The 17,599-nt window shown below is 35.0% G+C and overlaps 1 protein-coding gene across 17 annotated transcripts in view; it reads left to right on the top strand.

Moving 5' to 3' along the window:
• The window catches only part of MEF2A (myocyte enhancer factor 2A), a 161,989-nt gene that overhangs the window by 28,444 nt on the left and 115,946 nt on the right, over positions 1-17,599 (top strand). For 12 of the 17 annotated variants that reach the window (XM_082736474.1, XM_082736475.1, XM_082736471.1 and 9 more), the window contains exon 2: positions 3,491-3,575. The exons of the other annotated variants lie outside the window; for them this stretch is intronic. The gene's annotated coding sequence lies outside the window, so the exon portion shown is untranslated. The remainder of the gene's footprint in view (positions 1-3,490; positions 3,576-17,599) is intronic. 17 annotated transcript variants of the gene reach the window in all.

Below are 17,599 nucleotides of genomic sequence, written 5' to 3'. Positions count from 1 at the left end.
CTGATTAAGCACATAATTAACAAGCTAATATAGCAAGAGAAGGCATTAGGGAGTGGTTTTTCTTGGGTCATTCAGGTCTTCAGTTATCATCAGCAATTGTATTAAGTGTTATCTATTTGCTTTGTAAAATGTAGTTGAGATATTTGAAAAGAGGAGTTTGAATCAGTCATTTCATTTAACCCTTCTTGTTAATATGTAAAATTGGAAGTTGTAGTAAATTGTTTCACAATATAAACTGTGATATTTGACATTCAACTATTATTGGATTGAGAGTGTCTACACTGTTTTTATTTGTTTCAGATTACTTCTTTAAAAGATGTATCCATGTGATTTTGTGATATTGTCTTGTGTAATTTCTAGCTCTGGTAATTATCATATAGAAACTTAAAACTTATTTTAAGAATAAGTTTGAGAAGTTGTCAGTGTTTATCATTTTTGTTCACAGCAAGCACTCACCTGTTGTCATGGTATCTCATGACATGAGTGGCTCAGTTGGTTTGCCATCTACCTTTGGTTCAGGGCTCAGGTCATGTTCTGAGTCCTGGGATTGAGCTCCACCAGACTTGGGCTCCCTGCTCAGCAAGGAGTCTGCTTCGTCCTCTCCTTCTTCCTCTCCCCCTGCTCGTACTCTCTCTCTCTCTCTCACAAATAAATATATAAAACCTTAAAAAAAAAAAAAGTGAGCTGAACTGTGGTTGTGCATAACTGTTAAAAGCATGCCCGGGTTAGACAACTTTACTGACTTTATGTGACCTTGGTAGGTACCTTCTTAGTCTTTCAGTTTCCTTTTGAGGATAATAATGAGATTATTGTTGGCTTGCCTTTGTTGCTGTTCCTAACTGCATATAAAGCAGTTAGGATATTGGTTAGCATATGACAAATACTGCTGTTGCCGTTGCTGTTCTTGTCATCATCTCATTAAGTCTTTCTCAAATCTTAATCCCATATGATAGTACTTACTTCCTTGCTTTCTTTCTCTCTCTCACTCTCTTTTTTTGTTATTAAGGACTTCATATAACTGCTGTATATTACATATTCCTCATTCATTGTGTGATGTAGGCTTCCCCAACTAGAATGCAAGCTCTGTGAGATCAGTCGTAGATGTAGAGATTTTTCACTAGAACCTAGAAAGGTGTCTGGAGTACATTGGATACTCAGTAAATATTTTCTGAATGGACTATATTGAATTCTATTCCAAATAGTAACTAGATATTGGGGATATAAAAATGCATGAAGTTCTTTCTCTAAAAAAAACAAAGTATAGAATAGAAGAGGCTCATATTAAACAAAACTAAGTATGATTTTACCGCCCCCCTGCCCCCGCCACCTCCCAGAAGTGATTGTGATGGTAAGAGTATTCCTGAGGTTGCTGTCACAGAAGGTGCCCTTAAACTGGGGAAGATTGTTTAAGAGATGGGGGCACACTGTTTTCTAGCAGAGGTAAAAATTTGAGAGAAATTACAGAGCTTGAATTCCAGGTTAACAACAATGTAGGCTGATTAGAAAATGGAGGGACTGGGTGACTCAGTTGGGTGTCTGACTTGATTTGGCTCAGGTCATGATCTCAGGGTTCTGCAGTTGGCCCAGGTTTGGTTCCATGCTTGGTGTGGAGCCTGCTTAGGAGTCTCTGTCTCCCTTTCCCTTTGCTAAACCCCCTCTCCCCAACCTGCTTGCTTATATGAATGCAAGCCGCTCCCTCTCAAAAAAAAAAAAAAAAAAAAAGGTAGAGGGTCTAACTGGGAGGTTGGTGGGGATCACGGAATCAGATTTGGGAGTAATATCAATTGGAGATGCAGGTTGTCTAGCCCTTGCCTGGATAGAAGCAATGAGATTTGGAGATTTAATATATGAAATTTAATGATAACTGGATGTAGCACTAACATTTTAGTTCTGGTTTTATTTTGAAGGTAAGAGTATGTTTCATTATAAATTATTTATAAAAGAATTTGATTTTTAAAAGATTTCCTTTTAGAAATTGAGAACTATGTACAAAATACAAATTTCCAATAACAATTCATTATTTATTTATTTATTTTTAAAGATTTTGTTTATTTGTCAGAGAAAGAGTGAGAGAGAGAGAGAGACCACAAGAGTGTGCACATAAGCTGGGGAAGTAGTCGCATAGGGAAAAGTAGGCTGGCTTCCTGCTGAGCAGGGAGCTGGATATGGGACTCAATCCTAGGATCCTAGAATCATGATCTGAGCCCAAGGCAGATGCTTAAACCGACTGAGCCAATCAGGTGCCGCTCAGATTTGTGTTTAATTGGTTATTTAATATGGGTCAAATTGCTAAACTTTGAGAACCCATAAAAAAACAGCTCCACTTTGAATTACTTGATTTTAGAAGTTGGTGATGAAACTTTTTAAGGAGCTTTTTTTCTTTTTTTCATTTCAGTGTAATTAGATTAAAAGCTAAAATTGGCTTTTTAAAGCAAGCTCTTTTTAACCTTGCAAAAACTTATTTGTGTGTGTATATGTCTTAAAAGTTCAGACTTTTAATATTTAATTTATTAATACAAAAAGAATATTTGGCAATTTGTATTTTTTCCCCTCTAGAGAAGGTGTTGATTTGAAATGGAAATAAAATTATAGTATCACAGTAATTAATATTGCTGAATCAGATTCTAAAGACTGGTATTTCTTTCCATGGAGAAAATACCATTTTTATTTGATGTAGCAGATTTACTTGGGAGTTGGTAGAATTATCCAGTCATGCATTTCTAAATTATTGGATGAACACCATAATTGGTCCTGGCCCATCTGGGTGAGGAAGGTGGGGACTGAGGGAAGGGGCTTTTACCATCTTTCCTTTATACCTATATGCCTTACTGTTATTCAAAGCAAACTGGATTATTCTTTATGTACTGATCCTTGGTTAGTATTCACCAGTGTTCCTTTTTTAAATATGAATTATCGACATCGGTTTTATTTTCACTTTGGCAATCTTATGTTCATTATTTTCATTTCATTATTACCTTTAAAAGACAGTGAAAGCTGCAAGCATACATGTATTTGAATACAAACATATTTTATGGCAACGCAGATCACTGACCCTCTGACAATTTTCTTTTATAAATGAGAACATAATACAGTGAATACTTCCAATTATTTTAGCAAAGCGCACATTCAGTAGGCTGTGTGTACAAGGTAAGTAGAAAGCATATCATGGGATCTAGAGTGTAGGAAAATGGGACCTAGGAAACCCAATTTGTGAATCTAGGGAGTTATAGAATATTACTGAATATCTAAGTAATACTTAACTGAAAAAATAGGTTAGTGACATTAGAAATTCTCCATTGGCTAACATTATGTTTTTATTAGGCAAATACCACAAATGACTTAAAAATTTATTTTCCTATTTTTCAGCAAGTATTTGTGGAGCTATCTGCCGGGCATAGTGTTGAGAGTTGGAATGTATAATGACAAAACATATTTAGTTCAATTTTGGAGTTAAGAACACTTACCCATCTCATTTTTTTTTTTCCTTTAGGAATTGCATTTTGTGAAAAAGGAGAAAGAAGAATTTTCTGCGAGGATCATATGAAGTGCACTTTCTTGCTGATATATCATTTCTAGTAAGATATTTTTCATTATGTTATGAAGTAAATAAACACAATGGAAATTATTTCCTTTCTTAAAATCAGACAGTCTTGTGAGCTTGAATAGTAGTCTTTTCGGAGTTCATTTTGTGGCTTAATGTAGATTAATTAAGGGAATTTATAATGTCCATTTGAAGCGCATTCTGTTGTACAATGACAGTTTTTCATATATTTTATCCGATACCGCTGAGATAATCCTAACTTTTTCATTGTTCTCACTTCATCTTCCATATCATTTACCCTTATTTAAAAAAATAAAAAAACCTGAAGTAGTCCATATTTTCTGTGATAATAAATAGAAGAAAGTGTGGATTTGAGGACTTGAGTTAGATATAAGCTGAGAAAGATGTTCAAATGAAAGATGAAGTGTACAAATATTTCCTGAAAATATCTTAGGAAGGGTCAAAGAAAAAAGTTAAGCAGAGTTAAGAGATTTTTAAAAAATGTCAACTTAACATTTGTAACTTGAATTTGCCTACTTAAATCATAGATGCATATTTGCAAAGCTTCTGAGTAGGGTGTTTGACTTACAAACTTACAGTGGTCTAGGTTCATGGTTCCAGATTGTAAGATGTATAGTGCTCTTCAAAAGTTTTCATGGGGGCGCCCATGTGGCTCAGTGGGTTAAAGCCTATGCCTTCGGCTCGGGTCATGATCTCAGGGTCCTGGGATCGAGCCCCACATGGGGCTCTCTGCTCAGCAGGGAGCCTGCCCCCCCCCCTGCCTGCCTCTCTGCCTACTTGTGATCTCTATCAAATAATAAAAAAATAAAGTTTTGTGACTGAAACTTTATCTGAATTCCTTCTTTATTCAAAATGGAAAAGAAGTTAGTTACATTAATACCAGAACATTTTGAAATAATAAAATTTTGAAAAATGTTAGTAGGGGATAGTTTTTGATGTGTTTTAACATTAACATTTTAAATAAATATTAGACCTCATTGATGTGCCTGATGATTATCTCAGTAAGAAAAGGGAGTGGTACTTGACATTAATTTTTTGAACTTGTTTTAAGAACAGTTTTATTTAACATAAAATGTAAAATTTTTTGGGTATTAAGTGGTATTAAAACCTTATGACTTATAAAATGAATTCTTTGTTAAAGTACTTTATTGTGATACCAGTTTCTTTTTAAAAATTTTTTATTTTTAAATTTTCATTTCATTTTTTTGAGAGAGAGAGGGATGGGGAGAGGTAGAAAGGGAGGGAGGGAGGGGAGGAGGAAGGCCAGAGGTAGAGGGAGAGAGAGAATCTTAAGTAGGTTCCATGCCCTGTGCAGAGCCCTATGTGGGGCACTATCTCACAACCTTGAGATCATGATCTGAGCTGAATAAGAGTCAGACGCTTAACAGACTGAGCCAGTCAGGCACCCCATGATACCAGTTTCTTATGTTTATATATTTTTCTTTTAAAACTTTGACAGAGGAAGCGTCCATTTTATGATATCTTTCAGTTTGGGGAAGTAGGAGAAAAGGCATGATTTTTCAATTGAAGCAAAGTATCCTTCAGCCCAGAACTTGCATACACACAGGCAGGATGGGAAAATAGAGTCTAATTCCCATTTTTATTTTTAAATTTTTAAATATTTTATTTATTTATTTGACAGGCAGAGATCACAAGTAGGCAGACAGGCAGGCAGAGAGGGAGGAAGCGGGCTCCCCACTGAGCAGAAAGCCTGATGCAGGGCTCTATCCCAAGACCCCATCATGACCTGGGCCAAAGGCAGAGGCTTTAACCCACTGAGCCACCCAGGTGCCCCTTTAATTCCCATTTTTAAATATAAACCTTGATTAGTGTTGTGTAAATCTTTGAATATTTGTTTTTTCTTTATATCTTATTTACATTTCTTTTGTCCACTAACTACATGTTAGTTACATGTTGCTACAAAAGAACTATAGGAATTTTAGCCATCTCGATGTCCATAATTCAGAACTCTGCACCTTCTGTGAACCTCAGGGATGCCTGTGGGCATAACTTCAGCTGTTATATTTTGGGATCTGTTTAAACTTAATGAAATCCTTTATGATGCTTCTTCCACTAGGCTCTACATCTATGGATGTATACAGTGTCTTATTCTTCATGGCAGGCTTCTATGGCTCCGAGAGTTGTACTTGAGTTAATAAGTACTTGCTTAGGAGTTACTCTGAGTAATGCTTTCCTTTTGAACAGATTCATGTGCTGACTAAAGAGCTTCAGATTAGTTTTCCCTATAATTCTGTCCTAATTTGGGGTAGGGTGGAAATTGGGGAGGCTGGTACAGAGATTGGGCAAATTTTTTTTCTACCTTTTTTCCTCTCCCTTGTGTCTTGGAACTGCATTGGGCTCTTGTATTTTAGGTCTGTGATCCACTTTTGAGTTAATTCTTGTTATGGTATGAAGTAAGGGATAAGATTTATTTCTCTGCTATAAAAATCAAGTTTTTCCAGAAGCAATTTTGAAAAGATTGTATTTTTCCCTGTTGAATTACCTTGGTAACTTTGTTGAAAGTCAACTGACCATTATATATGGAGGTCTTTTTTTTAGGACCTTTTCATTTTATTGATCTGTATATCTATTTATGGCAATATTGTACTGTTTTGATTACTGTAGATTTGTAGTAAGTCTTAAAATCAGGTAGTTTACATCCTCTACCCTTGTTGTTTTTTTTCCAGCATAACAGTATTCCTTGTTTTTTGTACCACACCCAGTGCTCCATGCAATCCGTGCCCTCTCTAATACCCACCACCTGGTTCCCCCAACCTTTCACCCCCCCCTTCAAAACCCTCAGATTGTTTTTCAGAGTCCATAGTCTCTCATGGTTCACCTCCCCTTCCAATTTCCCCCAACTCCTTTCTCCTCTCTAACTCCCCTTCTCCTCCATGCTATTTGTTAATGCTCCATAAATAAGTGAAACCATATGATAATTGACTCTCTCTGCTTGATTTATTTCACTCAGCATAATCTCTTCCAGTCCCGTCCATGTAGCTACAAAAGTTGGGTATTCATCCTTTCTGATGGAGGCATAATACTCCATAGTGTATAGGGACCACATCTTCCTTCTCCATTTGTCACCCTTGTTTTTCTGTTTCCCAAAGTTGTTTTTGTACTCTGCATCCTTTCCATATCTTTCCGTGTATTTTAGAATCAGCTTGTCAGTTTTTACAAAGAGGTCAATGAGATTTCAGTTGTGAATGCTTTTATCCTAGAGGCTACACTGGGGAGAATTGACCTGTGAAGAATGTTGAATCTTCTTGGTACCTCTCTCTGTTTAAGTTGTGTTTAGTTTTTCTTGGAGTTGTGTTTTTAATGTAAGCACATTACATCTATTTTGTTATGTTGATCTCTCTTTTAAATTTTTATGTTATGTTAAGTGGTAATGTAAAAAAAATAAGGTTTTGTATGCGGACTTATAATTGATTTTTTATTAGACTTTGTAATTTGTGATTCTGCCAAGCTCATTATTAGTTGTAGTAGCATTTTAAAAAAAAGATTTGTTTATTTTAGAGAGAGAGTGAGACAGAAAGAGGGCACGAGTGGGAGAGGCAGGGGGGAAAAGGGAGAGACTCTGTAGGGAGCCAGACACGGGGCTCCATCTCATCCTGAGATCACGACCTGAGCCAAAACCAAGAATTAGATGCTTAACCAACTGCACCATCCGGGCTCCCTGTTCTAGGGATATTTTTTTATAGTCCTTAAGGTGTTCTGTGTAGACTTTCGTCTTGTCTGTGCATAAAGACTCCCTTAAATTTTTTGTCCCTTTATTTTTTTGCTTGCTTTATTGCACTGCCGAGTAGTCCTAGTGCAATGTGGAAGTGGAAAGCTGACATTCTTGCCTTACTCCTGATGTTCGGTCAAGTACATTCAATTTTTCACCACTAAGTATGATGTTAACTACAGATTTTTAACAGATACCCTTTGTGTGAGATTAAGCTCTCTTTTATTCATAGCTTGTTGAGAATTTTTTTTCTTGTCGTGAATGAGTATTGAAATTTTATTAGTTTTTCCACACTATTGAGATGATCATGGGTGAGATGATCATCTTTTTTTTCCTCTCTTACCTGTTAATGTAGTTAATTACTTTGATTTTTTTTTAATATCAAACTAAGAAGTCTTGCATTTAGATTAATCTCCACTTGTTATGTTTATATATTGCTGGATTAATCTGCTAAATTTTAGTTAACTTTTTTTCATCTGTGCTCTTAGTAGATACTGGTTTATGTTTTTTTCTTTTTTGTAATGTTTTGTCTGTGTCTTGTATTTGGATAAGAGTGAGTTGAAAAGATGCCCTCTTCTGGAAAAGTTGCCATGCATTTGGTGTTACTGCTTCTTTAATTGTTTGGTAGAATTCAATAATGAAGACCTCTGGTTTTGGAGTTTCTTTGTGGGAAGGTTTTACTTATTTATTTATTTTTAAAGATTTTATTGATTTGACATAGGGAGAAAGAATGAATGTGGGGGAGTGGCAGGTAGGAAGAAAGCAGGCTTCCGTCTGAGCAATGTGCCTGATATGGGACTTGATCCCAGAACCCTGGGATCATGACCTGAGCCAAAGGACTGAGTCACCCAGGCATCTTTTAGAAGATTTTAAACTATGAACTCAATTTCTTTGATTTGGGCTATTCAGATTATAGTAATTCTTGAATAAAGTTTCAGTTGTTTGTGTCTTTCAAATGAATTTGTCCATTTCAGGTGAATTGCCTTATTTATTAGCATAAGGTTGTATATTGTAATTCCTTACTCTTTTTAATGTTTGAAGGATTTATAGTGATATCCACTCCTTTGTTCTCCTTTGAAGGAAAAGAAGATTTTCCTTCTTTTTCTAAAGGAGCAATTATTAGCTAAAATTTTTCTTTTTCTGCATTTTACAAAGTTTGTTTTGTGTTCATTTACATAGAGTTCAAAGAATTCTTAAATTCCTTTGTGATTTTTTTTGGATCTACTTAATTGTCAAATATTTGGTTAATTTTTTAGATATGTTTCTCTCTGAAGATTTCATGTATTTGACAGAGAGAGTAAGAGTGTACACAGGCAGGGGGAGAGGGAGAAGTAGGCTTTCCACAGAGCAGAAAGCCTGTCCAGGGGCTTGATCCCAGGATCCTGGGATCTTGACTTGAGCCAAAGGCAGATAGACGCTTGACCAGCTGAACCATCCAGGTGCCATTTCTTTGTTTTTAATTTAATTATGTTGTGTTCCAAGAACATATTTTATGTATTATAAAGTGCAGAATGTTTTCTGTGTTAGTGAATGTTTTGTGAGTATTTAAGAAGAATGTGGATTGTGCTCTTGCAGAGTAGAACTTTCTAAAAATGTTAATTGGGCCAAATTGGTTGATAGTTTTTTTTTTCAAAATTTATCCCTCAGGTTTTCTTTCAGTAATTGCGAGAGAGGAGTAAGAAATCTTCAGCTTTAATTGTGGGCTTGTCTGTTTTTCCTTTCACTTCTTGGTTCATGTATTTTGAAGCTCTAATATTAGTTGCATGCATATTTAATTTTTTTCTATATTCTTAATGAATTCTGTATCTTGATGTCCCACTTTGTCTTTGGTAATATGTTGTGAAATCTTTTCTGAAATAACTTGCATAGTTTCTGATACAAAGACTGCTGTTTTTCTTACTCTAATTTTTCAATTTTGTTGACTGGTCTAAGACTTTTTCAATGATTGTGCTTTGGTCATTTGATTATGATATGCCTTAAATCCTTCTTAGGTTTTCTTGAGTTTTTGTCCCCCCCAATTTGGGAAAATACTGGCACTGTTTCTTCAAATATCACATCTCAGGGTTGGGTTTTTTGTTTGTTTTTTTGAAGTGGAGGAGAGAATTTCATACATTTGATATTGTCTCAGCATTTGTACTTTTTTCCCTCTTTTTTTCTTTTTGGATCATCGATATTGCCATGTTTCGAGGTTCTGATCTTTTTTTTCCTGCAATATGTTATCTGTTCTTACTCTCATTCAGTGTGTTTATTTCTGAGAATTATTTTTTATCTGTAGAAGTTTTATTTCTTCCATTTCTCTTTTGATCATGTTATTGTTTTCCTTTACCTGTTTTAACATTTAGAGCTTACTTATAATCATTGTTTTAATGCCCTCGTCTGTTAATTCCTTTAACTTTATCATTCCTGAGTTTATACTGACTGACTTTTCTCCAGATGGGGCCCATTTCCTGTTTCTTTTCATTTTCTATAATTTTTGTTTGGATGCTGGACATTGTGGTGTTAAGATTGTTGAGCAAAGAAATTTTTTGCATTATTTTAAATAGAGGCGAGCTTTGTTTTTGTATTCATGTAAGTTACTATGCATCAGCTGAATCCCTCTGAGGTGTTTTTGTTTTTAAAGCTTTGTTGGTATTGGTCCAGATCATTCTTTATAGAGTTAATTTAGTTGCCCATTAAGGTTATATCTTTCTCAGTGTTACAATCTATGCCCATTTGAGGCTTATTCTTGATGTTATTCTCTTAACCAATATTATAAAATTTTCATTAGTTCATCTGTTTTCGTTTTGTGTTTTGAAGGAAATTTTTTGCCTCAGGAATAACTTTGGTATTCTTGCAAGAAAAGATCAAAGCGGAAGGATTTTCTTTACTCATAACTTATAAATCTGTAATAATTACTTTCATGAAATAATGCCACAAGGATAAACAAAACAAATAAAGAGCCTGGAAGAGGGCCAGTGTATATGTACATGGATGTATGCTTTTTGAAAACACTGGCACTATAGAGTAGTAGGAAAAGAACTATTTAACAGATGATGCTAGAACAATTGGTGATCCATACAGAAAACAATTACCCATGTTCCATACCACTGGCAAAAATCAAGTTAAGATTGATTTGTACATCTCCGTGTGAAAGACTAAATTTTAAAAGTTTAGAAGTTAGTATAGGGAGAATATGTTCATGATCTTCTGGCAGGCAAAGATTTTTTTGTTTTTTTTTCAAAGATTTTATTTATTTATTTGACAGATCATAAGTAGGTAGATGTAGGCAGAGAGAGAGGGAGAAGCAGGCTCCCCGTTGAGCAGAGAGCACGATGCGGGGCTCAATCCCAGGATCCTGGGATCATGTCCTGAGCTGAAGACAGAGGCGCTAAAACCGCTGAGCTACCCAGATGCCCCAGGCAAAGATTTCTTTAAAAGAAGTAAAAATTACTAATATAAATAAGACAATTGATACGTTTTATTACCTTACAATTAAGAAATTTTATTCTTGCCAAATTACCAATAGGAGAATTGTGAGGCAAACCAGAGTGGAAGAACATACTTGCAATACATATAACAGACAAAAAGCATGTATCAGAATATTCAAAGCACTTTTACAAATCAGTATGACAGAGACAATAGAAAAATGACAAGAGTCATGAAAAGACACCTCATAAAAGAAATCCAGATATGCAGGAAACATGGGAAAAATGTGTTTACCTCATTAGTAATATGAGAAATATAAATTAAAACTGAAGGGGCTTCACCATAAACCACCGGAGTCGCTAAAATTAAAAAAGAGTACGCGTTTTGGAGAGGATGTTAAGTTATGGAAAATCATTAAACACTGCTGGTGGGAATGTATATTATTACAAACAGTTTAGGAAACACTTTAATATTTGCATACCCTCTGACCCAGTAATTTCTTTCTAGGGGTATATCCGTGTGAGCATGTACACTAATAGATGTGTTAATAACCTGGAGGCAGGGGTATTTATAATAGCTTCAAACTATTACATTGTTCATCAGCAATTGACTGAATAAGTAAAATTGTGATCTATTCATATAACACAATACTTTTAAAAAATAAAAGTGAATGAAGTACAGCTACATGCTGCACAGGTGAAATTTGCAGATACATTTCTCAAGAGAAGCGAGGAACAAAGAATTCATAGTTTGTGATTCCATTTTTGTAAAATAAAATCAAAACACACAAAAATATAGCAAGTGTATATATATATTTATGTTTATGAACAATTATATGTTAACACCAAAAATACCAATTCCGAATTCCATTGCATGCCTGTCCACATTTCTAAAATTCTTCCCACATTCATTAAGAAATTTTCTGATTCTGAGTATAGTGGTATACTTCATAATCATATTCATCTTTATAAATAAAGATAAAACAGCATTTATGTACAGGTTTGATTTAGGTGATAGAAGATTTAAAGTTTTTAATATAGCTAGTATTTGAAAAATAGCATAGAGAATTGGTATGGTTTCTAGTAATGATAATTAATCTCTGTACAACATATAATTATTGGCAAAGCAGTTTTTCCAGAAATCATTATGACAGCCCAAAAAGTACTGGGAATATCTGCATTTTACAAATGAAGGGAATGTTAATATGGAGAGTAAGCTGGTGGTGATTGAAAAACTAGAACTTCATTTTCATTCCCTCACCTTGCCTTAACTGTGTCCTTTATTTCTCTTGCATGTCCTGTTTGAAGACAGGACATTGCTCTTAAGTGGGTGTAATTAATCTGGGAATGACTGGTTATGTGTGGATGGGCTTTAATCTTAATAAGGGCACTTTACAAAGTCTCCTTTCTAATAGTGATTTTAATAATATTGTTCCTAAATGTAAGGAGCCGAGGATGCCTTCTGGTATTCTCATAATTTTCTGTAAGAGTTTGAGCTATATTCTTGCTCCACTTTGTAGAATTGAGTGAGGTAGTAAGGAAGTGAGTCATTGAAAATCATATGACAGTTCATTGGTATATCTAGAAGTAAAACAAATTTTATAGACTGGTCATTCTGATAAAAATTTTTTGAGGTTACAGTATCTTTTTTGTTAGTGTTTGGCTTATTTATCTTGATTGATAATTTTAAAATAATAGTATTTCTTGCTTTAAGGAAGCACAGTCTCACAATTTAGAAAATCTTTAATGCCCTGTACAATGGAATGAAGAGAGTGATACTAATTAAAAAAATTACTACCAGTTTCCATCACTTAATTTCCGTAGCAAATTTAAGATGCTTAAGTGACCAGTATTTGTAATTAATACACAATTTTTAGCACTTCCTTACATGTTGTGTAAAACAAGGTCTGTATTTCTCTAATAGGAATAGAGCCTTCTGGGAATAGACTCTTTAATATTTTATTCCTAAGCTTCTCAAACTTTTTTAGCATTTTGCTTTAAAATATCTCTCATCCAAAAGCATAGGGTCAAAGCATATAGAAATATATAACCTGTTATTAATCAAAGAAATCCAAATTAAGATAGATGCCATACTTAAATCACTCTTAAGATTTTTACATGACTTCTCTCCTCCCCCAACCTATTTATTATTTATTCTGTTGATGATTTTATCTAAAACATTCTGAATAAACACATAGTAAGAAGTGATATTGTGGTGTTATGATTTCAGGTAGGGACACCAATATCCTATATTTTAGTTGTCTTAACTTTCTAACAAGTAGTGAGTTATTTGGAGGTGCCACAGCCAGGCCACAGCTAGTTTTTACAAAACTCATAAAAGGCTCATCTCCCAATTTTTGGTGGATGCTGCCTTCTGTGAGCATTCAGTGCTTAGTTGGATTTCAGTCCCCATTTGCTCTCTCTTGGCCACTCACTCATGTGCAAGGTACAACCTCTGCACTGTTCATAGTGGCCTTGAGTCATAATGATTTCTTGCCTTTCTTTTGATAGGTTTCTAGCATTAGAATTTGCAGATCAGAATATGTCCTAGTACCCACAGGGTTCTTCAAACAGTTTCTTTTCTAGTTTGTCAGGGATTATTTTCTCAATGTGGTCTGTACTTTTGTTGATCTTATTTCTTCAATGAGATGTTAGTGTTTTGAATTTTACCTAAAATTTATAACAATATAAATCAGAACTTTATAAAACTAGGTGTTAATGTTTGTAGGTTACATTCTGCCTTTATGAAAGTTACATACTATGACATAGCTGCATTTTCAAGTGATGACCATGAATGTATTAGCTCTATATTTGAACTAAAGTTTGTTTTCCTTGTTGAATCATTTCTTTAAATAGTGACTAATGGCCGTTACTGTGTTCATACAACATATCATTGTATTTTTAAAATGTGTAATTAGATACAACATGTACAATTCTGGCTGAAATGGAATGCTTTAGTCATTTTCCATAAAACAGTAGTTTAATGATAGTCTTAAATTAATTTAGAATTTGAATTTTTGCCTGGATTTAATTGTTTGTAAGCTGTATGAAAACATCCTATTTTAAAGGGAACGAAGGAGAATGTTCTTCCAGTAAAAGTAACTGAAAGAGATAATTCCATAAAGTCAAAAACCTCTGGTTGTATTAAAAATGAACAGTAAGGTGGTTTCCCCCAAGGTTGTCTGATAAACTTATTGTACAGTATGAGTGATTTTTTGCTTGTATATTTTGTCAGGGAATATATACAGGGCATTGTGTGTTTGTGTGTGTATGTGGGTGTAATATAGTTGCATTGGTCAATACTGACATTGGGATTAAAATTATTAGACAGTGCTTGATTCTGACTTTTCAGAAAGCTCTTCTGGCAAAGTGGGTAACCAATAGCGTTTCTTGCTTGCTTAGGTCAGTTTTTTTCCCCTTTTTTTCTTAGATCGTAATTCAAGGATCCATGGCATTTATACTTAAATACAGTTAACTTTTCTAGTTTCTTTTTTGTATCATTGAAAGTTCTTTTTTTTTTTTTTTAAGATTTTTATTTATTTATTTGACAGAGACACATTGAGAGAGGGAACACAAGCGGGGGGTAGTGGGAGAGGGAGAAGTAGGCTTCCCACTGAGCAGGGAGCCCGATATGGAGCTCGATCCCAGGACCCTGGGATCATGACCTGAGCTGAAGGCAGATACTTAATGCCTGAGCCACCCAGGTGCCCCTATCATTGAAAGTTCTTGAAATCAAGAATGGTGTAGAATGTTAGCAGTGAAATCTGTAAATGAAATTAAACAGTTCTATTAATAATAGCATCAAAAGAATAAAGTACTTAAAAGAAATGCAACATCTGTACACCAAAAACACAAAATATCATTGAAAGAAATTAAAGAAGATTTAAATAAATGCAAAGACAGATTACTCTGTTTATGGATTGGAAGACTTAATATTATTAAGATTGCAGTACTCCCCAAACAGATTCAATTACATAGAGTTACCATATGACCCATAAGTTCTGCTCTGAGCTGTATATTCAAGAGAATTGAAAACATGTAACACACACACACACACACACACACATACACGTTCAAAGCATTATTCATAAGAGTTGGAAACAACTCAAATTTCCATCTGCTGTTGAATGGGTAAACGAAATGTGGTATTTCCATAAAATAAAATATTATTCAGCCAAAAAAGGAGCAAGGTACTGATAATACTTAACACAGATGAACTTTGAAAACATTGTGCTAAGTGAAAGAAGACAAAAAAGGCTTCATATTGTATGATTCCATTTGTTTGAAATATCTCAAATAGGCAAATCATAGAGACAGAAAGTAAATGCTCAGAGTTGTGGAGAGGGAGGAATGAGGAATGATAGTTAATTGGTATTGAATTTCTTTTGGGGATGACAAAGATATCCTAGAATTAAGATAGTGGGGATGGTTGTACAACTTTGTGAATATATTAAGACAAATAAACTCTGAATTGTATACTTTAAAAGGTGAGTTTCATGACATGTGAATTATACCTCAGTTTTTAAAAAATCACATAGAAATGAAGAGTGGCCTACTTCTGATCGAATTTGTTATCAAACCAGGATGTTTTTGAGAGTGAGGGGTATCGCAATAATTATAATTAAATTATAATTATATAAATTATAATTAAGTAACCTGCAAGATACACATAAAGCCAGCTGTCCCAGTTAAACCTGTATGTATGTTCTCCCTGCTTTTTGGTTTGTGTAAACTTTTCCCCATCATTGATGAAATAAGAAGAATATAAAACTCTTCTAATATCCTTCTTTATCAAATGTGGGGAAAAAGATTAAGAAAGCCATGTAATTCAAAAAAGTGGGAGAGAAGGTATTTCTTAATGAAAATGAGTATTTATGTGTGTGTTAAGTGCAGTGTGTAAATCTAATAGTTTACTCCTTTATGTGATTTTGTCACTTCACTCTCCATCAGTGTTTGAATGAATAAGGAGTTTTGTGTTGTAATATAATAAAACATCTTCTCTGAACTAGAGATGTGTTTCATAATAATCTGTGGAGCTTTTAAAAATTATTCTAGCTTGGGCATTAATCTCAATTATGATTTGATAGTTTTATTGTGGGGTTAGGGTAAGTTCATGCATGCAAAATATGTTTTAGCTCTCCAGTTGAATCTAGTATTCATTCAATTGAGAACTGGTACATTAAATCAATGAGTTTTATTACTCCATTATTAAAATCTATAGTTATTATTGTTTTGTGCACAACTAGTAAGCAGAGGTAGCAACAGAGAATCTCGTTCTAACTACACTCACCTACCGTTCCCTTTCTTCCTGGACCAGCCCTGTGTGTTGGTAATGCAGAAATTGTGATTCTTTTAATTCTCCCAAGCATTGAGATGCTTGGATATCTTATTATTTACTATTATTATTATTATTATTATCTTATTTGTTTATTTTGGTCACTTTGAGGTGGGAGGATTAGTGGGAAGTAGATAGAAGCTGCAGTTCCTTTGCAAATGTTGAAAATCTATCTTTGGTAGGAGGGGAAGGGTATTACCATCACTGTACAGAACAGGAGGGGTTGAGAGAGAGAGGCCTTTTAGAGGGTCAGAACTCTCTAAGTTAGCTGAGAACTGCTCATGGCCTTTGTATTTTGACAGCCCATTGTAATGGCAAGTAAATTGCTCTCTGTTGTTGGAACTGGGAAAGGACACAGTGCAACCTGTGGTTCTTTCACATCTCTAGTTTCTCTCGTGCAGCCATGCACAGTTCAGAAATTCCCCTAACGCTGCTACTGAAAAGTAGTGTAGACTCATGACATTGGAGTTGCATGGTTCCTCAAAGATTTGTAATTCACCTTATTTAATGAGGGAATATGACCATCCAGCTGTGTCCCTATGACATTTTTGACTGAGAGCCTTTCTTTAGGCTGCCTAAATAGTAACCATGGTGATTCTGTATTGTTGTACCATACATGACATTAGAGCCAGAATTTCAACTCTCTCTCCTCCTGTGACTTTGCAAGAGTTCTTGACATTTTGGCACCTAGTTGCTTTATCTAGGAAATAGAACAAATGATAGCTGCCCCACAGAATTATTGTGGCTACTGAATGAATACAGCATACGTTAAGGTCTAACGTAGCTACGCGTACTTGTAGATATTAGGGAATTGAGTAAGTGACCTTTCCTTCTGCAATTTCAGTGCACAGCTGACCTCAGAAGATGAGAGTTTTCATAGCCTGGGGCCTGAAATTTTTCTATATGTTGATTTATTGCATGCATTCATTTACTGTGCATCTGCTTATTGAGCATCTGTTTTGGGCTAGCACTTTGGTAGCTGCTGGAGTTATGGGACAAATAGAACATACTTGGTTTTCTCCCTCACTGAGCTTACAGTTTGGTTGGAGAAAAAAGATTAAATATTGCATAAGTAGTTAATTACAGTTGTGGTAAGTGTCATAAAAGAGAAGTATAATGTCCTTTGAAAGCATATTAGAAGGAGCCCTAATACAGTTTGGGTAAAGTTAGGGAATATTTTGGACAAAATAATGCTAATACTGAGACATAATGGATCTATGGAACTTATAGTGAGGGGAACTGCTTGGGATGAGACCTTGCAGGAGATAGTGAGCCGGTGGGTAGTATGTGTGAAGTCCCTGCACCAGAGAGGATTTAGGAATTGTGTTAAGTACAGAAAAGCCTATGCCCAGAAGCTTACTGGGTAACCGGAAGAGTGGCAAAGAGTGAGGATGGTGGGTAGACGTGGGGGCAAGATTAGACAGGGTTCTCTAGGCCATGTTTATAGGGTTTGGACTTAAAGAACGTGGCAGCTGACATTTGCATTTTAAAATCACTCTAATGAAAATGGGGAAATTGGATTGGAGAGGGGTAAGAATGTCTGCTGAGACCAGTTAGCAGGCTATTGC

The sequence above is a fragment of the Mustela nivalis genome (assembly GCF_964662115.1).
Source record: "Mustela nivalis genome assembly, chromosome: 6".
In the NCBI taxonomy this organism is placed as follows: domain Eukaryota; kingdom Metazoa; phylum Chordata; class Mammalia; order Carnivora; family Mustelidae; genus Mustela; species Mustela nivalis.
The sequence above is the reverse complement of the archived record's forward strand: the minus strand, read 5'-3'. Positions and strand labels throughout refer to the sequence as shown.